A 23421-nucleotide genomic window follows, 5' to 3' on the forward strand; every position below is an offset into this window, starting at 1 on the left:
AGAAATAATCACTCTCAAAACTGTTAAAGACAAATGAGTTTGATATATAAGCATGTAAGAGCTATATAGTTTGAACATCTCCCACTTCACCGTTGCCTCATCACCCAGAGCTAATTCTATCTTATGGAAGGATTCTCCTACTCTATCATTCTGTGCGTCTTCCTTTTAAGGGGAACATTTAGAAGATAGAAGCAAACGTTCCATAGTGTACAATAGCTATGTTTTCCTCCTAACTGGATGTACATCCACTTACAAGATTCCAATGTGCCCTTGCAAAAAATATTGGCTATCATCAAGAAAAGTATTACAGTAGATTCAAGAAGATTGATACAAGTTAGGGAACATTTGGTTTTAATCCTTATTTAAGGAGAACTGTGTTTTCTTAGGAAACCCTTGTGGCATAGTGGTTAAATGCTATGGCTGTTAACCAAAAGGTCCAGAATTCAAATCCACCAGGCACTCTTTGGAAACTCTACAGGGCAGCTCTACTCTGTGCTATAGTCACTATGAATCAGAATCTACTCGATGGCAATGGGTTTGGCTTTTGGTTTTGGGTGTTTTCTTATAAAACATTTCTTGGTATGGCTACAAAAAAAGATAGAGCTGGACTATCCACTGGTCTAAATAAATACGGCATTTTACATTTTTTATATGATCAACAACAATGACCAAAAAAAGAAGGAATAAAAAAGTTGGAAAGAGGTAACAAAATTTAAGCTCTGAGTCAGTGGATCTTGTCTTTTTCCTTATTATGACTTCACCCTAGTTCTTTGAAACCATCTCTCTTCCAGTTTTACTTGTCACTTTACAAAACTTAAGGAGAGCTCCCTGAAACGATGTTCTCCTTAATCTTGGAGGGGCACAGCAGGGCCTGGATCCACCTGGACACCACCTGGTCATCTCTAGCAGGAAGCAGGCTCCCCTGGGGCTCCTCCGAAGGCAGGCCAAGTGGTGCTTACAAGAAATGGTGAGTAATCTTTGCACCACCCAATCTATCACACAATGATAAGTGCAGAGAAAGATGTGATCTACCACCTGGATATCCTTGAAATCTGCTTCAGCCATCAGTTGCAGAGCCCACCTCTGCCCATTACACACAAACGAACAAGGAAGCTGTTGAAGGAGCTTGTGTTCCAGGCATCCAAGGAGCACAACCCATGCTCCAGCACATTGGGGGTTATTAGTCAGGCACAGCTGGAGGCTACACCCCAAAAAATTGTCATAATAAATAATATTCATGGTTGATTTGCCTGTTTAGTGGCCACCAAGCTAACCACAGGATGATTTTGCTAATGATGTATATGCATTTAAATGTTTTGTCTGGAAAAGTTTAATTGATTTTAAAATCTTTTCCAATTCTCTCAAAAAATTTCCAACATTACATTTTTCAATCTAAAAAAGGAAAAATTGTTTTTAAAACTGACTTCAACTCTAGTAAAATTGAACTGTCCTAAAGAATTTAATTTTTTACTATGCACTTGTATGAAGAAAATTTCTCACCAATAATGACTATCAACAATTTAATGGGATCATCACTCAAAAGTCTTTATTAGGCATTGTGTATGGCCATTATGTTGTTGTTGTTAGGTGCCATTGAGTAGATTTCAACTCATAGGGACCCATGTGTCAGAGTAGAGCCAACTTGATGGCAACTAACAATGAAAATACCCTCAAATGTCATAAAAATTTTCATTTCTATTTCATTTTCTTGCTGTGACATGAAAAAAGGTAGGAAGGCATTGGTTTAAATCCAGTGTTCAACTATTTGGAGGAAGCCCTCCCTAGAAATATGGTCTTCTCCCTCCCCTCATCCCCACTGTCCCAGGCATTCTTGGCTGTATCTACCACGCCAGTTCCCAATCCTGCTTAACTCTTGGCATTTATACAAATTCCCACTCCCCCACTGCCATCTCTTGCTTGGGAAAACAACTAAAGTGTGATAAATGGGTGCACATTCCTTTCATTTCTTATCACTCACGAGGGAAGGCATCCTCCTATTTTAAGAAGAGCTAAAGCATGCTAGAGGAGTACCATATTTGGTCACTTGTATATTTTGCTGTGTCTGAAAACATTCTATCGTCTTTATTTGTCCTCTTGGCGGGGGGATAAACCCTATTTCTAAAATAAATTCTTCCATCCGTGGCCTTCGTATCACCCCCTTCTCATCAAAACTTCTCTTTGTTTATATTTGTTTCTCTGTTTCTCTCTCTATCTTTTCTTTCTGACATCAAATTACCTTGGGACACTAAATTATTAATAAGAAGATTCTTTGATAGGCAACAAATTCAAAATGAAAAAACAAGGATAGTCTTGAGAAAATTTTCGTGCAGATAATAGTGAAATCTTGAGAATTCCCTTTGCCTTACAAGAAAGTCATTTCAATAGTGACGAAAACACTTCTTTTCTTCCTTTCTTTCTCTTTTTACTATACGTTAGATGAAAGTTTATAGAGCAGTTGGTGGTGGTAGCCAGGCACCACCTAGTTGTGCTGGATTCAGTCTTGTGGAGGCTGTGGTAGTTGTGGTCCATTAGTCCTTTGGACTAATATTTCCCTTGTGTCTTTGGTTTTCTTCGTTCTCCCTTGCTTCAGACAGGGTGGAACCAGTGGAGTATCTTGGATGGCTGCTCACAAGCTTTTAAGACCCCAGATGCTAATCACAAAGTAGAATGTAGAACATTTTCCTTATAAAGTATGTTATGCCAATTGAGCTAGATGTTCCCCAAGACCATGGTCTCCAGCCATCAGCCCAGTAATTCAGTCTCTCAGGAAGTTTGGATGTGTCTATGAAGCTTCCATGACCTTGCCTTGGTCAAGTTGTGCTGACTTCCCCAGTATTGCGTACTGTATTACCCTTTACCAAAGTTACTACTTATCTACTGTTATTTAGTGGTTTTCCCTTCCCACCCCTCCCCACCCTTGTAACCACCAAGGATTGTTTCTTTTTGTGTGTAAACCTTTTCATGAGTTTTTATAACAGTAGTCTCATACAGTATATATCCTTTTGTAATTGACTTCTTTTGCTCAGCATAATGCCCTCCAGATTCATCCATGTTTAAGATGTTTCGAAGATTCATCATTGTTCTTTATTGTTGCATAGTATTCCATCGTGTGTACATACCATAGTTTGTTTATCCATTCATCTGTTGATGCGCAGTTAGGTTGTTTCCATTTTTTTTGCTATTGTGAATAATGCTTTAATGAACATGGGTGTGCACATATCTGTTCGTGTGGCAGCTCTTATTTCTCTAGGATATAATCCTAGGAGTGGAATTGCTGAATTGTATGGTATTTCTATTTCTAGCTTTTTAAGGAAGCGCCATCGAGTTTTCCAAAATGTTTGCACCATTTTACATTCCCACCAGCACTGTATAAGAGTTCCAAGATCCCCGTAGCCTCTCCAACATTTGTTAATTTCTTTTTTATTCATGCCAGTAATGTCGGGGTGAGATGCTATCTCATTGCGGTTTTGATTTGCGTGATGAAATCACTTCTGCTCTCCAGATTCATTTTTACTCTCTCTTTGAAAGCGTTGGACTAACAGTTCTAAATTCCTGACTTGGGCTCCCTTTTCTAGGTTCCATGCTCACTCTCACCTTCTGTTAATTAATTTCCTTCCATCTGAAGATAAGTAATATAATAATGAATTGATTAATTTTCCATTTACTCTAATGCGTTGTTACAATTTAATTATATCACAGCTGCTTATTATTTAATGTGACTAGTTTAAGCCTGGAGATCTCTACCTGTACTTACTGTTTCATTCCTTATTTCTCACTCATTTCTCAACCACTCCAAAGAGAAAGCTCCCGTCATGATCCCTATGTTACCAGATTTGGTGGCTATTTTCTGTCTTTGGGTATGGATACCCACCCCCCCGCAATTTACCCAGCATTGTAGGTGCTCCTGGAACACAGGACTTTCAGTTTTAAGACAGGGAGAGTCCCCAGCAAACCCTAATCCTGACCCTAGCGGTGAATCCTGGGTTGTGAGAATTTCAGTGGTAAACTCAAGGAAGTCCCAGGCAAACCAACATGAGTTTGTCACCTTATTATTTCGGAAGACAGTACTGAGGAGAAACATCCACTCTCCTTCATTACAGAATGACTATGATAAACAGAACCTCCCATTCAACATACAATAAGCATGTTGTTGTTGTTGTTAGGTGCCGTCAAGTCGGTTCCGACTCATAGTGATTCTATGCACAACAGAATGAAACACTGCCCAGTCCAGCGCCATCCTTACAATTGTTGTTATGCTTGAGCTCATTGTTGCAGCCACTGTGTCAATCCACCTCATTGAGGGTCTTCCTCTTTTCCGCTGACCCTATACTCTGCCAAGCGTAATGTCCTTCTCCAGAGACTGAGCCCTCCTGACAACACGTCCAAAGTGTGTAAGACTCAGTCTCACCATCCTTGCCTCTAAGGAGCATTCTGGCCGCACTTCTTTCAAGACAGATTTGTTCATTCTTTTGGCAGTCCATGATATATTCAATATTCTTCGCCAACATCTCATTTCAAAGGCATCAACTCTTCTTCAGTCTTCCTTATTCATTGCCCAGCTTTCCCATGCATATGATGCGATTGAAAATACCATGGCTTGGGTCAGGTGCACCTTAGTCTTCAGGGTGACATCTTTGCTCTTCAACACTTTAAAGAGGTCCTTTGCAGCAGATTTACCCAATGTGTCTTTTGATTTCTTGACTGCTGCTTCCTTGGCTATTGATTGTGGATCCAAGTAAAATGAAGTCCTTGACAACTTCAATCTTTTCTCCATTTATCATGATGTTGCTCATTGGTCCAGTTGTGAGGATTTTTGTTTTCTTTATGTTGAGGTGCAGTCCGTACTGAAGGCTGTGGTCTTTGATCTTCATTAGTAAGTGCTTCAAGCATGTAACATGACAGAAAAACTAAGTTTAGGTTGAGTAAGCCACTCATATTTGGCAGTTGTTTGATTTTGCATCAAAATATGGCTTATCCTGAAAAATGCAGAAATTGGTACATACAAGTCAAGTGTTTTCATAACAACAAAGCCTAATAAATGTGGCATTAGGGCCTGGCAACAGCTGATGAAGAAACTTTTCAGTGACTGAAAATGTTCTGTCATGGCAATGCATTTGATAGATCTGCCACTTGAAATTACTTGGATATAAGATTATAAACTTGAAAAATTGAGTAGTGTGTTTTGGTTGCTGTTACCTACATTCAATAAAATGTTAGAAGAAAATTATAAGTTCATGAAAATAATTGATGGGTTATTAAGGAGGAATATAGGGTTTAGAAAGGATGCACAAATTCATGTATTTGTAAGGTTAGAAGAGATAACGCTCCTCAAACCCAAATGTTATTGTTATTGTTGTTATTGCTGTTAGGTGCCGTTGAGTCAGTTCCAACTCATAGAAACCCCATGCACAGTAAAATGAAACACTGTCCAGTCCTACACCATTCTCACAATCATTGCTATGTTTGAATCCATTGTTGCAGCCATTGTGTTAATTCACCCCATTGAGTGTCTTCACTTTTTTTAACTGACCCTCTGCTTCACCAAGCATGATGTCCTTTTCCAGGGACTGGTCCCTCTGATAACATGTCCAAAATATGTGAGACAAAGTCTTGCCATCCTCACTTCTAAGGAGCATTCTGGCTATACTTCTTCCAAGACAGATTTGTTTGTTCTTCTGACAGTGCATAGTGTATTCAATATTCTTCACCAACACCAGAATTCAAAGGCTTCAATTCTTCTTTGGTCTTCCTTATTCATTGTCCAGTTTTAACATGAATGTGAAGCGACTGAAAATACCATGGCATGGGTCAGGCACACCTTAGTCATCAAGTGGACATCTTTTCTTTCCAACACTTTAAAGAGGTCTTTTGCAGAAGATTTGCCCAATGTAACGCATCATTTTTATTTCTTGACTGCTGCTTCCGTGGACATTGATTATGGACCAAAGTAAAATGAAATCCTTGCCAACTTCAATATTTTCTCCATTTATCATGATGTTGCTTATTGGTCCAGTTGTGAGGATTTTTGTTTTCTTTGTTTGGGTGCAATCTATACTGAAGTCTTTGATCTTCATCAGTAAGTTCTTCCAGCCCTCTTTGCTTTCACCAACCAAGGCTGTGTCATCTGCATATCACAGGTTATTAACGAGTCTTCCTCCAATCCCATTGCTGTGTTCTCCTTCATGTAGTCCAGCTTTCAGATTATTTGCTCAGCAAACCCAAATAGTGAAAGATAAAACAGAGGAAACATTTGAGCAACAACAGCTGATTAAAACTCAAACTTCTGGCAGAGATCAAACCTAAGGTTTGTGAATAAATTAAGGTGACACCCAGTGTATGCTTTTGATTTTACAAAAGGACCTAGGGAAAAGAAATTAAGAGTGTGCTTATGCCACTGACATCTAAAAGGTCCAAAGCACCTAATTAACTGAGATACCAAGAGAGATGAAGAAGAGTGAGAGCAAGAGTAATAGAGACACAGATAGAGAGGAACCAGATGGGGATGAGAAAGAAAAGAAATATAGTAAATCTAAGTATGTCTAGAAAAGAACTGTGGATGTCATTGACACACAGAAGTAACCAGAATCAGATTAAAAGCCTACTAAGTTTACAAGAGCATCCTTCTGTCAATCCATGAGCTTACACTAAAAACATCTGTGACTATCTGAGACTTAAAACAACCCTTGGCCTCCAGCTCTCCATGGGCAAGAAGCAGGCTAAAAAAAATATTCAGACTTCAAAAAGGGCATATCATCCAATGTTCACTTTAGATGAAGCCAGAAGGAATAATGGAAAAGGATGAATCTTCAAAAGGGAAGAACTGAGAACCAGCGAACAATGGACCGGACATTCTCTCCCAGAAAGTAGAATTGACCTAATCAAGGAATATTCTCTATTCCTAGGTTACTAAACTCGTTGCCATCGAGTTGATTCTGACTCATAGCAACCCTATTGGACAAAGAAGAACTACTCCCTATGATTCCTAAGGAGCACCTGGTGGATTCAAACTGCCGACCTTTTGGTTAGCAGTCGTAGCTCTTAACCACTTAGCCACTAGTGTTTCAGGATTGACTAGATAGCAACAGGTTTGGTTTTTTGGTTTTAGGTTACTAAAACTAAAACTTATTGCCTGCCGTCAAGTTGATTCCGACTTATAGCAACCCTATAGGATAGAGTAGAACTGCCCCATAGGGTTTCCAAGGGGCAGCTGGTGGATCCAAACTGCTGAACTTTTGGTTAGCAGCTGAGCTCTTACCCTCTGCCCTACCAGGGCTCCATCCCTTGGTTAAACCCAGTGCCGTCAAGTCTAGGTTAGGGAACGCTTGTGTAGAACTAAAGCGTAAGTTATCTGCATCCCACATACCCAATGCATAATGGTAGAACATGGACAGGATAACCACCATTTCATTTCAGGAAGAAGAAGAATGGAAGTGCACACAGTTCCTGCTCCATTAAAATTTTGAAACCTAGGACTATCCTTATAATACATGCTTGGAGAGATTTCAGAATTCTAATGGACCAGGGGCTGTGTGTGCTCCCACTCTTCCTCTTCCTGAATGGAAATGGTGGTTATCCTGTCCATGTTCTACCATTACGCATTGGGTGTGTGGGATGCTGACAGTTTACCTTTTAGCTCTTAAGTCTCTAGATCAAGAGGAGCTATATCAGGCTTCACTTAGAAATTACTGAATGTCATTCCCCAATGTAGAGACTACATCATTAACGTTAAGGTTAATGCCATATCTAGATGCAAATGTGGAGTTTTCTCCCAGGAAGGATATGACCATTTTGTTTGAGAGGAGAATGAGGGCATGAGTCAAATTTTTAGTGATCGGAAAAATAGGCTAGGAGATAAGGCCTCCATCAATCTGAAGTGCAGAATAACTTTAAGAAGAATTTCCTTGTTGATCCATTTTGGAAATATTCTACAAGTGGGAAATAAACTTTTGTTGGTGAAGCTACTTAGATTTATTTATGCTGCTTGCTACCACAGCATAACCTAGCCTATCCTGACTAATTCAGCTAAATTACATTTTCCAGTCTCTCTGGCAGTTATGTGTAGACACGTAAATAAGTTACAATCTGGAGAGCATGACAGAAGTCATGTGGAATAATTTAGGCATGGCCTATAAAACCTCTCATGCATGATCTTACATTCTCTTTACCTGTTTGCCAAATGAATGCAGAAGACTCCAAGTCCCATGAAGAAGGTGAAACCACAATACTTAAAATGTCCCTTAACAACCCATATTGAAAACTTACTGTAAATCAGAAACAACTGTTTTGGACTCCACTAAATTATATTGTGTGGAAATTCAGGGGATTTATCTGCATTAACAGGATCTCTGGCACCACAATGGTTAAGTGCTCAGCTGCTAATTGAAAGGTAAGCATTTGGAACCCACCAGGCACAAGAGAAAAGACCTAGCAATCTGCTCCCATAAATATTTGAGCCTAGGAAACCCTATGGGGCAGTTCTACTCTGTCCCATAGGGTTGCTATGAGTAAGGCTCGACTTGACAACATACAACAGCAACAACATTTGTGTTAAAAATTACTGTTTCACTAATAAATACTTATTTTTTTACACAGGACATAAATAGCTAAACTGGGATTTTAAGCTAGGCAGAGTAACTCCTCAGCACAGTTCTTAACCACTGTGCTTTAATGCCAGGCTTCATAAAGGAAGAAAAGTGGCTTGAGAAAGGCGCTGGGAAGGTGATGTGGATGGTGTGGGTGGTGGAGTGAGGAGAAGCTGCAGCTAAGGCAAGATACTCACTCCCATCAGGATCACAGATTAATCCAGACCATTTTGCCAGTGGCTTTAACCCACCAACTAAACCCATTGTCGTCGACTGGATTCCGACTCATAGCAACCCTGTATGACCCGGTAGAATTGCACCATAGGATTTCCAAGGCTATAAATCTTTACAGAAGCCGACTGCCACATCTTTCTCCAGTAGAGCAGCTGGTGCGTTCAAACCACCAACCTTTTGGTTAGCAGTGGAGCACTTAACTAAAAAGTGCACCAAAATTACTGACACTTCCTCATGGGCTGCCCCAACAAGCACTGTTTTAAGTAGGGGACCTTGCCAGAGAAGAGACATGGTATAGGGGACTCAAAACCCAAACCCATTGCTGTCGAGCCAATTCGGACTCAGCGAGTGACGCTCTAGGACAGAGTAGAACTGTCCCATAGGGTTTCCAAGGAGTGGCTGGTGGATATGAACTGCCAACCTTTGGTTAGCAACCGAGCTCTTAACCGCTATGCCGCCAGAGCTCCCAGATAGCAGAAAGAGATTGGATTTTAAAGTTATTTAGATTTAGATTAAAATGCCTGCCTTTGTAAACTAGTAATATGACTTTGAATCATTTATTCAAGAAGCCTCCCTGAATCTTATTTTCCCTATATGGGAATCAGGGAAGTAATTGCAGCCCAAAAGGACTGATGTTAGGATAAAAATTGAGATAACTCATTGCACATTTAAATGCCAGCTCCCTTCTCTTCTCTCCCTATCCATTACAGAAGCAAGAGCAAAATTAATCCTCCTAATTCCTTAAGCTTTATTTTTTATCCCTACCAGTCTGATTATTCAATGTTTCTCCATGTTCTTTGCTTTCTAAGCATTTCTTTCCTAATACAATATTTCATTAGGTTTGCACTTTTTAAGAGGCAATATAAATTAGCTGAAGTGTCTCTTATTTTCTTTCCAGTGAAGTAATTCTCACTGCATTCTAATAAATACAAAGCACTGCATTTCTTGCAATTGGGCATGATCTGCGCTCATGTCTACATATTTATATGCCAGCAAATTCTATACTTTTTCTTCTCCTGGTAACATTTATTTGAACTAAAAAAATTATACTTATTTGAAACTTGAGTTCAAAACTAAAATTAAAATAATTTTTGTACCAATATTGACTAATAGTAAGATCCATTTTTTGTTTCTGGACCTGAAAATGAATAATAAGCATTGTAAAAATGGCATGGAGGAGACATCTGACCTCCTCTAAATTCACAAGGGAGAAGGAGAATCAAGATCAACAGCTGAGGCTGATTCCTATGAGGCAGCAGGGGTCAGACACACCTCCTCTCACCAGCCCTTTTTACCAATTCTGACACCATCTGTCCCTCCCACGGTGTACTCTACTTCTCTACTGAATTTGATAATTTGTTACAATGGCCACACAGACCTCACAGACAATATTCAGGATTATGAGGTTTATTAGAGAAGTAACACGTTACAATTCAGGTTTAGGAAAGCTCAGGATACAGTTCTGTATCAGGACAACCTCTTCTTAGCCATGGCTGCACTCAGGTCTCTCCATGGCCCTTGGCCTGGCATTTGCCCTGCTCGGGCAAGTGTTACAAGGCTCTTTTAGCTCTGGCAATATGTGCCCTGCGGCACCCCACTCCACCAGTAAGCCTCAGCCCAAAGGCATTCAGCTCTAGCTAAGTGGGTGGGCAAACCCAGCTCCACCAAGCGCCCGGAAGCACCCTACTCTGTCAGCCAGCTTCCTGCCGGAAGGCACTCAGCTTTCTTGCTCCATGGGCTAGGAAACCCACCACACCATTTCCTGCCCCTGCTGCCGTTATTTCTCTGCTGCTGCTTCTTAGCGTATTCAGTGTTACAACTCTCTCTCTCAGTCTCCTGGTTTCAAGAACTTCGTGCAGGGATCCCAGGTCCAAAGGACATGCTTCACTCCTGGCCCTTCTTTTTTGGTGATGGTGAGATCCTCTCTTCTCACCTCCAGGATGGCTTATTTTAAGCCTGGCAGGATGGCAAAACTGACCTATCCCCTCGTTAGGGTTCCATATACTTTATTTGTATGGTCCCACTCAATCACTCTGTGTGAGCCACAAAGACCATGGCTAGAAGGGCCATATTAAGTTACTCATTTCACCACAAGCATGTACTTCTTATTTCTTCATGGAGTTATTTATTCTCATTATCCAATAGGTCCTTTGTTTTACTTGCCTGCGGTAAAGAAACTAAGAGAAGAGTGCATTTCATGCTCATAGTCATTTTGCTTCAATGTGAAAAACAAGTCTATAAATTTATTCATGACTGTTAGGCACTATGTGATTCTAATAAAACAAAGAGGGGGAATATCTTCACATTACAATGATGAATTATAAATGCCCATATACATTATTTTTCTAAAGTAATTCAAGGTAATAGCATCCACCTAGAAACATCACATAAGGTATCTACATGGTAAACAACTGTCAGTAATTAGGGTTTCTTCAACAGCTATTTTACTGGTTTTTTTATTGTTATAAAAAAAATTTACTACATTTTATTTTCATTTTGATAACCTATAAGTACTGGCCTTTCCAGTTCTAAACGTTCATTTAAAATTCAGCTATCATCTACAAATTTAAATTATGCTATCACTGAGAAAATGGGTATATATCAAAAGCCTCTACATTCACATTATATTCTTTACATTCAATCAGTGATTCCTTGAGGGCCTACTGTGTGCCAGACACTGTTAGGCCATGGAGAAATAATGATGAACAAAACATACATAGCCCCTGTTCTCATGGGTATACAGAAAACCTAAGAGCTGCACTCTAGATGTGTGTGATGGGGAAGTACGCTTTGTGCTGAAGTTTGTGCAGCCATAACAAATAGGAAATTCAAGGTTATGTGCTGTGCAAGGTGTAAGGGAGAAGAGCTTGTAGATTGTCTGAAAGTTGCAGTCTGGGTTTTTAAAAAGAAACATAACTAGAGACATATAAAGTAGTCCCCAGTTCATACATGTCTCCACCCTTTTGCCAGCACTCATGGAATTTCTGGGTTGAGGCAAGTGTCCATCATTTTTCTTCATTCTCTGGCTAGATGTCTGGACTATTGTCTTTCTGCCAGAGCATTGCTTCTAACCCTAACCACCTGATGCATCAGTAGGATTAGACTTAAAATATTAGCATTTTATTCTGATGGAAATGTTTTATTTCTGAATTATAAGTACATGGACTGTATTCTTTAAAAAAAATTTTAACTTAGGTTGACCAGCAAATATACCACGATCGCATGAATACGACATATTAATAATGGTTTAAATAAATTTCAAGGTTATAGATTCACAACAGGATACTAAGGAAAATTACAAATTCAGGGAAGTTGAAATCATAGGAAACAATCGATTTTCCCACAAAAACATAGTATTTGTAAATTAATACAAGACTAATTAGACTTCTGGTGTGGATAACCATGGAAAGTCTTATTTTCTAATATTTACTTAGGTAAAACACACACACTCCGAAGATAGAGCAGTGAAATTATGGGAAAGATGAAGAAAACCATCATTTGCTGACCACTTATTGTCCAGTATTTTATTCATTTATTAATTCTAACAGAAGAAAATCATTAAGTGTCCATTTAAGGCAAACTAGATTTTTTTTTTTTTTAGATAGAGAAGGTGTATGTACCCACAGAAATGGGAGAACAAGTGATAAGGTGCCATAAAAACCAGGAAAATAAACTTTCAAGAAGAAAAAAAGAGTTCTACAGCACCAAATGTGGCAGAGATACTAAGACACTAACCAAAAAAATAATAATAATAACTGACTAATGACGATTAGATTTAGCAATTAGAAGATCGGTAATGATCTAGGAGAGGGCAGTATTAGTGGAGCCATTGGATATAAGCCATGTGGGTTGAACAGTAAATGTGTAGTGAAAAAGTAGAAAACATAGACAATTCCTTCATGTTTTGCACTTGTTAATTCACTCACTACTGCCAGCACAGACCTGTGAGACTGATATATATCATCTAAGTGCTACAGAAATATAAAATGAGTCTAAACCTAAGTAAAATGCCCATATCAGACTCTTCTAGTGTGCCACTTGAAATTCTCCCAGCCTCATCTCATTTTAGCTGCTCCTGCAACAACCAATTCTGTGCAGACCTTGCCCGGCTTCATACAAGTACAACCTAACAGCACCTTACACATCTAACCAAGGTTTCTAAGGACACTAGCAAGTGCTAAGTACTTCTCACTTCCTCTAGTGAAAGTATCTCTCACTAACCTGTGAGTTACTTGCAGGAGTCCACTTAGCACTCACATAAGCAGAACTCAGAAGTGCAGGGTAATGAATGCCAGTCAGGCCACCCTTGACCAATGAGGGGCAGGAGTCAATAAATAAATGTTTCCTTTCCTTTATTCTCTAGGTGGGAAGCTCTGTGATGCATTCCGTAAGGCTCCTCTGAAGTGCTATAGTCTCAAGCAATAGCCACCCATAGTAACAGACAACACAACAACCCATCTGTCATAGGCTGGGTTTTCTAGAGAAGAAGAACCAGTAAAGCATATAAATATATACAGAGAGAGATTCTTATCAAGGAAATAGTTCACATGGCTGTAGAGGCTGGAAAGTCCGGAGTCCCTGCATCAGGCTGGAGGCTTCTCCTGACTCACTTAGCAAAAGGGGCTGGCGAACCCAAGATTGGCAGGTCACCCAAGCCTCTGGCCTATAGACTTATGAATCCCGGGATCAGCAGGCAAGATGGCAAGTAAGATGCTAGTCCAGAGGTCAGACAAACAGGAGCCAACTGCAGGACCCAGAGCAAGCGAAAGCCCACGTGCCTTGCCAGAGTACCTCTATGTTGGGTACAGGGCACATCCTCAAGAAAACTCCCTTTCACTTGATTGGCTACTCACAGCAGGTCTCAGCAAGGAGGTAATTGCGTTATGTCAGATCTCATCATGGAGGTGATTACAACATTATACGACTGCCAAACTACATTAGAACTGCCAAACCACTAAGAATCATGGCCCGGCCAAGTTGACACACAACTTTAATGATCACACCATCTTTGTATTAGTTTGTCTTCCCTGTTTCACTCTTTGTCACCATAAACCAAAAAAAAAAAAAAATCCATTGCCATGGAGTCTGAGTAGAGTGGTCCCACAGGGTTTCAAAGGAGTGGCTGGTGAATTTGAACTGCTGACTTTTAGATTAGCACCCAAAATCTTAACCACTGTACCACCAGGGCTAATTTGTACCATAGTCTATCTAAATGAACCCTCTCAGGAAGCCTTTCTCCCTCGGAGCCGCTGTGTGGGTTTGAACTGCCAACCTTTTGGTTAGCAGCCAAGTGCTTAACTATTGCATTACCAGGGGTCCTTATAGCTAAGCTTATTGTTGTGTGCTCACAAGCCCATTCCAATGCATAGCAATCGTACCAAACCAACCAAACCTGTCGGCGTTGAATTGATTCTGACTCATAGTGACCCCATAGGACAGAGTAGAAGTGCCCCATAGGATCTCCTAGGCTGCAATCTTTACTGGAGCAGATTGTCAGGTCTTTTCTCCCATGGATGGTTAGGTTCAAACCACCAACCTTTCAGTTAGCGGTGAGCACTTAGTCATTGTGTTAAAAAAAAAAAAAAAAAAGAAGGTAAATACTAGGAAATAGTTTAAATGATAGTATAGGGTTTTCAGTCACTTTTTTATTTAGCTTATTATTCTACTAAGAAATATAAGGAGAAAATGAACAAAAGTTTTCTTATTTGAGTCTACCCAGTGGTATACTGGAGCTAGTTCACACAAGCTTCTGAGAGCTGATAGTTCTCATCTCTTGCCAACCCCTGGTCAATAATGCCAAGATAAAATCTTGAACCCATGTTGGGCATACTAGTTTTCTAGTACTGCTGCAACAAATTACCACAAATTTAGTATCTTTAAACAACACAAATTAATCACCGTACAGTTCTGTATTTTAGAGATCTTTCACAGCTCTCATGGGGTTGCGTTTCTTTCTGGAGGTTGGAGAATATGTTCATGTAGATTTTCCAGTGTATTTTTTTTTTTAGAGGCCACCCACATTCCTTGGCTTGTGGCTCCATCCCTCAGTCTTCAAAATCAACAATGTCGCATTTCTTTGACCATTCTTCTGTTGTCACATCTCCCTCTGACTCTCTTCTTCAACCTCCCTCTTCCACTGTTAACGAGTGGTTAAGAGGTTGGCTGCTAACCAAAAGATAGGCAGTTTGAATCCACCAGCTGCACCTTGGAAACCCTGTGGGGCAGTTCTGCTCTGTCCTATAAGGTCACTATGAGTTGGAATCCACTCAAAGGCAAAGGATTTTGGAGGGGTATTTTTTCTGATCACAACATCCCAGGATAATTGCCCTATTTTCAGGTCATCTGAATAAAAACCTTAATGTTATCTGCAACCTTAATTTCCCTTTGCCATGTAACCTAACATATTCACAGGTTTCAGGCATTAGGATGTGGATGTCTTTGGGGAAAAGGTATTATCATACCTACCACAATGGGAGTATTCAACATAACAAAAATCGGCAAGTGCTACAAATCGGGATCACCCCCAAGTCCCCAGAACTGGTTGCTAAACATTTACCAACACATCAGTGCCTACAGGAAATCAAGAGAAACATAAGACAAATCCCTTGAAAGAATTGTAGGATTAAGGCAATTTAACAAAATTTAAGATGCTTACATATAGTATATAACAAAACCAAAAAAAAAAAAACCCAAACTTATTGCCATCGAGTGGATTCCAACTCATAGCAATCCTATAGGACAGAGTAGCACTGTCCCACAGTTTCCAAGGCTATAATCTTTATAGAAGCAGACTGCCTACATCTTTCTCCTGAGAGCAGCTGGTGGGTTTGAACCACTGCCCTTTTGGTTAGCAGCTGAGCTCTTAACCATTGCACCACCAGGGCTCCTTAGTATATAACAAATCAAAAACCAAACCCATTGCCATAGAGTCTATTTCAACCGTCCCATAGGTTTCCAAGGAGCAGCTGGTGGATTCAAGCTGCTGACCTTTTGATTAGTAGCTGAACACTTAACTACTCTGGCACCAGGGCTCCAAGTATATAACAGGGTAGGATAAATGACTCTGGTGAGTTTAAAATATCTAAGTGTGCAAAGTATCTTTACTTAAAATGTATTAAGGTGAGGCCTGAAAATCTTATGTAGCATTTCTGGCTAGGAATAAATAATAAAAGCTTATTCTTTCTGGCTAGGGGAAAAGAGGAAAAAGATTATTACAGAGTATATAAACTGCTGCTTTTTAAGATTAAAAAAACAACAGTTGGGGAAGAGACCTGAGGTCAATTTTCCCAGATGCTATTTATCATTCATAGAGCATTAAAGAATTCTTTCAATATCAGGCATGAGTTAACTCAGTGTCATTTTCAAGCTAGGAGAGATGACCTGCATATCAAGATTTTAATTCCCTGAGTCACACTGCAAATCAGAGAGGGTAGACCACTATTATGGCATGCTATGTGGGCAAGCATTGCTTTAGCAAACCTAGGGAGAAACATAAATCACACCACTTCTTACTCTCACAGCTTGGTGTAAAAGGCAGTCACCTTGTCCACATGTTGAAATCAATGACATTTGCAATAAAAGACCATTTGATCAGATTGTTGATAGTTGGATAAGCTTTTACCAAATAGTCATGTTCTTTCCTTTAAGTTTTATATAATATGGGCTTTCAGAGTTTTGCGTTAAAGTTTCTGAAGGAAGGAGGGGAAGCTAATATTAAGTCATGCTTTTTCTGCCAGGAGATATTCTAAGCCCCTTATGTACATTGTTCATTTACATACATTGAATTCATAGGATTCATTTAATTCTAAAAGCCACCTTATGAGATAGATCTAGACTGTTCATGATATGGACTCTGAAGTCAAATTGGCTGGACTCAAATCCTGGTGCCACCATTGCCCAGTTATCATTGGCTGGGCATGTTTTTATGCCTCAGTGTTCTCACTCGTTAGGAGGGTGGGGAATGAATGTCTGCCTTACAAATTGATTAGCGGTAAATAAAGTAATATAAGAACTTAGTATGGCTCAACAGATGTTATCTGTTATTGTTATTAATTTTGTCCTAAGAGATGCCCTTTTATAACCTTTAGTCTTGTTTTTTGTTCTCTACAAAAATCCTCACAGCTGAAACTATAAGCAACATCATAATGAACAGAGAAAATATTTAAGTTGTCAAGGATGTCATTTTACTTGGATCCACAATTAACACCCATGGCAGCAGCAGTCAACAAATCAAATGACATATTGCATTGGGCAAATCTGCTGTAAAAGGCCTCTTTAAAGTGTTAAAAAGCAAAGACGTCACTTTTAGAACTAAGGCACACCTGATCCAAGCAGGACTTATGAACTGGTTCCTTCTTTGCATTTCTACCCCAGATATACTGAATCAGAATCTATATTTTAACAGGATCCCAGGTGATTCCTATGTATACATCTACAAATGTAACAAGATCCCCAGGTGATTTTCATGTATATATATAATGCAAATTCTCAGAAGGGAGTCAACCCGGAACTAACTGGTTAGAAGTCCTGGACCCAAGCCATGATATTTTCAATTGCCTCATGGCATACAAAAACTGCACAATGAATAAGGAAGACTGAAGAAGAATTGGTATCTTTGAATTACAGTGTTGGCAAAGAATATTGAATATGTCATGGACTGCCAGAAGAGCAAACAAATCTGTCTTGGAAGAAGTACAGTCAGAATGCTCCTTTGAAGCAAGAATGGCGAAACTTCATCTCACATACTTTGGACGTGTTATCGGGGGGACTAGTCCATGGAGGAGAACATCATGTTTGGGCAAGTAGAGGGTCAGTGAAAAAGGGGAAGACCCTCAACGAGATGGATTGACACAGTGGCTGCAACAACAGGCTTGACCATAGCAATGATTGCAAGGATTGCACAGGACCGGGTAGTGTTTTGTTCTGCCGTACACAGGGTTGCTATGAGTCAGACCCAACTTGATCACGCCTAACAACACCTTTTATATGAACAATAAAGGTGATTTCCTCAGAAGATGAATTCTACCGCTGACCCTAGAGGAAAGGGACATGCTGCTGCTACAATGGGAAATTGTTAAATGTATATATATTGATTGTATTATTTGATTTGAATTTTGTATTTCAAATTAGCACATAGGGTCTGTTTTACTCAACAGCAACTGTTATCTGTTAAAATAACAAGGTCCCTGAATGTCAAAATTGAGCATTTTTTAGAAAAAGATTACAGAAGAGCATTCCAGCACATTCTCCACACCAAAAAAAAGTGTTGTTTACGTAAATTTTTTTCTAAATAAATTGTTTTTAATTGTGTTGAGCATGCACTGCTTTTACAATTGGAAAGAAAAGAAAAAATGGGAACAAAAGAAAAAGGGCAGTTTTTTTTTTTTCTAAATCTGTTTATTTTGTTGTCGTTGAGAACATACACAGAAAATATAAACACCAATTCAACAGTTTCTACATGTACAATTGAGTGACATTGATTACATTCTTTGAGTTGTGCAACCGATCTCACCCTCATTTTCTGAGTTGTTCCTCCCTCATTAACATAAACTCACTGTCCCTTAAAATTCCTGTCTAATCTTTTGAGTTGCTGTTGTCACTTTGATCCCATGTAAAAAAGCACAGTTACTAGTTAAGCTAAACTATTGTTTGGTTTTAAGATGATTTCAGGGGATATTTTTGGTTTAAATTTTAAAAATTATCTCAGGGCAATAGTTTCAGGGGTTCATCCACCCTCCATAGCTCCAGAAAGCCTAGAGTCTATGAAAATTTGAAATTCCATTCTGCATTTTTCCCCCTTTGATCCAGTTCTTCTGGTCTCATGGCAAAGTAGACACTTGTTCCCACAGGCAGTTAGCCACACATTCCGTATCATCTTCCTACTTCTGACTCTCTTTCTTCTTTCTCCTGTTACTCCAGGTGAATACAGACCAATTGTTGGATGGCCAGCTGCAAGCTGAAAAATGGCAGTTTTGACAACAATGACTGTGGCCTAGAGGTCTTTTTAAATTTTTTTATTTTTCCTTCTTAATAAAAGGAGGACCTCTCTGGCTTTATTTGTGCCTCGATCTTTTTTTTTTTTTTTAATTGAGATTCATCTTGACTGAACCGTTAAAACCAAACCCGTTGCCATCAAGTCAATTTTGACTCATAGTGACCCTATAGGACAGAGTAGAACTGCCCCATAGAGTTTCCAAGGAGCACTTGGTGGATTCAAACCAACGACCTTTTCGTTAACAGCTATAGCACTTAACCAGTACACCACCAGTGTTTCCATCTTGACTGCAGTGTCTTGAAATAAGAAAATAAACAACCTTCAAATTCCAGGATAAGAGACATTGTTTTAGTGTAAACCTATTGCTCAACTTGGAAATAAAAAAAAAGACCTATTTAAAAATTACCAACTCAGGTGGCGCAGTTGTTAAGAGCTTGGCAGCTAACCAAAGGGTCAGCAGTTCAAATCTACCAGCTGCTCCTTGGAAAACCTATGGGGCAATTCTACTCTGTCCTATAGGGTCGCTGTGAGTCGGAATTGACTCAACGGCAATGGGTTTGGTTTTTGATTTGGGGGATATTGGTGAGGGTATACAGCTCAGTCATTTTGCAAAAGGCCTTCCACTTCACCAATTCTGATGTTCCGTTCATGATAAGTCATTGTAGCCACTTGACACTAGATACTTTTAGACACTTGATGAACTAGCCCTTTATTTATTGAACAAATACTTATTGGACACTAACTATATTCTATATACTGTTCTAAGTATCAAGGATACCTCAGTGAACAAAACGGACAAAAACTTGTTCTCACGGAGCTTACATTTTAGTTGGGGGAGACAATTCAAACAAAATATATAAACTAATTATTTAACATTCTAGAGATAGGAAGTATTGAGGTGAAAAAAAAGCAGGGGTGGGTACAAAGTACTCACCAATAAGATAGCACTGGAGCAAAATCTAGAAAGCAGTGAGAGCGTGAGCCATACAAGTGTTTGTGGGGAGAGACCCAAAAAGCAGAGGGAACAGTAAATGCAAAGCCCTGAGGCAGGAACATGCTTCTGTTTGCTGAAGATCAAGTAAGTCGACTTTGCTGGAAACTTGTGCACAAGGAGACTGCAAAAGGTGGAGTCAGAAAGGTATTAGGACAGGCAGCAGTAAACCCTGGTGGCATAGTGGCTAAGAGCTACAGCTGCTAACCAGAAGGTCAGCAGGTCAAATCCACCAGGTACTCCTTGGAAACACTATGGGGCAGTTCTACTCTGTCCTGTAGGGTTGCTATGAGTGGGAATCAACTCAACGGGTTTGGTTTTGTGGGTTTTTTTTTTTTAAGTACTTAGCTTTAGTGAGTAAAATATTGGTGAGTTTTGAGGAGAGGAATGTCATAATCAATTTTATGCATTAAAACATCACTCTGGCTATTCTGTTGAGAATACATTGTAGACTGGGAGACTGGGCTGAGAAGTTGTTTTAATTTCCCAGGTGAAATGGTGGTGGTTTGGGAACAAGATGATAATGGAGGTATGTGTTGAGAAGTAGTGAGACTGGGTATACAGTAGTTAGGTAGAGCAAACAGGATTTATTGATATATTGGATGTGAGGTGTGAAAGAATAAATGAAGATTCTAAGGTCTTTGGCCTGAATCACTGAAGGATGGTGTTCCTACTAACTAATATGATTGAAGACCGTGGGTAAAACCTCAGTTAGGATGTGTAGATTAGGATGATCATAAATTCAGAACTGGACATGCTAAATTTCAGATGCCTATTAGACATTAAAATAAATAAATATATATTTTTTTTTTATTAGACATTCACATGGAAAGGTCAAGTGGATAGAGATAGAAAAAGACTTGGTCTGAAATATTACTTTGAACACCCAAAGTGCAGTATCAGAAGACATGAGACTGCAGAGATTGCAGATAGTGAAAGGTCAAAAGAGCAAGTTTTGGGGAGCTCCAACATTAGATCAAGGAAACAAAGGTGCATGAGCAAAAAGGACTAAGTAGAAAAGACAGTGACGTAGAAGGAAAACAAAGACAGTATGCTGTCCTAGAGAGCAAAGGACAAAAATGTTTCAAGGGTCAAATGTTACTACTTAAGGTCAAGGTGAGTACTGATAATTGGGTTTTGGATTTAGCAATGTGGCGGTCACTGATAATCGTAAGAAGCATTTTTTGTGGAGTTGTAGGGGGAAACCCCAATCACAATGGGTTAACAAACTTGAAAGGGAATTTAGTATAATTTTTACTTTTTTTTTTTTTAAAAACGCCTATTGGGAAGCATTTGTAAACACTGAGAACTGCAACTTTCCAAACATCAATAAATGGTAACCCAAGACAACACTTGTATTTTATCACAATTTGCCTGGTCCTTATTAACACAAGGAATTGACACATCAGTCTGTTTCCTGACTACATTAAAAAGCACAGTAAAAGCACAATTCTAAACAAATTCATTTAAGGGGGAAAAAGAAGTGTGTCATCTTTCTTGAGAGCACTGACATCTGAGACATCCTTTAGTGATACCTGGGTGCAACTGGCATGTAATGGTAGAGACCAGAGTCACTACTAAATGTTCTAAAATGCAAGAGACTGCCCCTACAACGAAGAACTACATGACTCAAAGAGGTCAACATTGAGAAAACCTGCTCTAGACATTGCAGTTATGCAAGAGACACAGGACCTTGTGCATGGAATAATTAAAATGCACTCTACACACTCTAGATTCAAGACCTGTTGTTAGGTACTTTTGAGTCTATTTTCAGCTCATAGAGACCTCATATACAAAGAACTGACCCATATGGTTTCCTAGGCTGTAATCTTTATGGGAGATCACCACGTCTGTCTCCTGCGGAACTGCTGGGTGGGTTCAAGCTGCCAACCTTTCAGGTAGCAGCAGAGCACTTAACTACTGTGATACCCTGTCATTTGACTAGCGGGATGAACTTGGGTAATTAGACTAATTCAAGTCTTAATTTTTTCAACTGTTTAAAAAGAACTGAATCCAAAAAATCATTTACATCTCTAAAGGACTTTGAGATAACTTCTGTAGTTCAAATGCTTAGTCTAGTTCCTAACATGGTCCTCTTGTAACAGAAAAAAACTATATATTAAAATCCAAAATTGTCTAAATTCCTCAAAAGTTTGTCTATTGGATGACAAAAACACACACATGTGAAAACTTGAAATATAATGTACAGCTAATTTTTGATTAGCCACCATTGAAATAGTTTATTGGCTCGGCTGAAAGGTCTGAGCCATGAAACGCGTAACATCATTCGACATTTTCTCCAACCTAATTCCAATTCCCTAGCCCGTTTTAAAAAAGATAGACCTCCCACATTTTTCCCACCTTAAAATTGCTGTTGTACTTCCTGGCCTTCGAAAACCTGCCAAAACTCAGCAGCAGTTCTCAAGATTTCTGGGCCACTAGCTCCATGGTAGCAGTGGCGGACTCAATCCAACCACAGGTAGTCCCTGACTTATGACGTATTCAGTTACAGCGAACAGTACTCAACTTTTTTTTTTTTTTTGTATATTTTACCATTAGTAATATGTACTATATGCAATGTTGCAGTGCATAATTTGCTGATGTTATCATTCTCAGATGTTCGCTTGCACATGTTCAATGTTACAATTTACTGTTCAAAACATCGACACACAATTGGCTATGGCCTGGTCTACGCCGAAGGTGTTCGTAATTATTAACAGAAAAAAGTTGGATAGTGTTCAACTCTGAAGATGTTTAAAATTGAACTGAGCATGCTCCTGACTGTCGTTACAACTTCAACTTCATTGTTGACGCCAAACGCTGACTTCACTGTAGACCAGGCCTGTAGTGTGATCTTAACTCAGTTTCATACCATCAAAAGCATCAGTTAATTTGAAGCCAAACTGTTCATTTCTCACACTTTTAACACCGGTACTGCTTATATCCCAAATAATACATCTAGCAAAGTAAGCCATGCCACTATAAATTCTAAACCAAAAAGAAAGTGAAGAAAGCTCTAGACATGGATATAAAGATCACTAAAGCCTATGATAATGGAAAGAAATCTGGTGAAATGGCACGTGAGAAAAGACAGTCTCATTCAACCATTTCGACAATCATTATGGATAAGAATAGGATTTTAACAAAAATTCTCAAAACTCATTAGTACAAAAACAAACAACCCAAAGAAGAAAAAAAAAAAAAAAGAATAGGATTTTCAAGGCAGTTAAAGGAGCGATTGGCATAAAATCGACAATTTTAACAAAGAAGCAGCGAGGGCCAATCCATGAGATGAAGCTGTTGATTTGGATAAAAGACCAAATCCAGAAGAAGATTCCTATGAGTTTACTTACGATTCAAACAAAAGCACGCAGCCTTTTTGAAAAGCTGAAGCAAGAGCAAGGAGAAGACCCCTGCAAATGCTTAAATGCCACAAGGGCTGGTTTCATTGATTCAAACACAGATTTGACTTATATGTGTGTACAACTGGAGAAGCAGGAAGCGCCAATGTTGAAGCTGCTGAAAAATTCACGGACAGACTGCACAATACAAGAATACCTACCAGAGCAGATTATATAATGTTTTCCAACCTCCAAAGACAAAGATCAGATTTATAAAGA

Source organism: Elephas maximus, chromosome 8, assembly GCF_024166365.1.
Source record: "Elephas maximus indicus isolate mEleMax1 chromosome 8, mEleMax1 primary haplotype, whole genome shotgun sequence".
In the NCBI taxonomy this organism is placed as follows: domain Eukaryota; kingdom Metazoa; phylum Chordata; class Mammalia; order Proboscidea; family Elephantidae; genus Elephas; species Elephas maximus.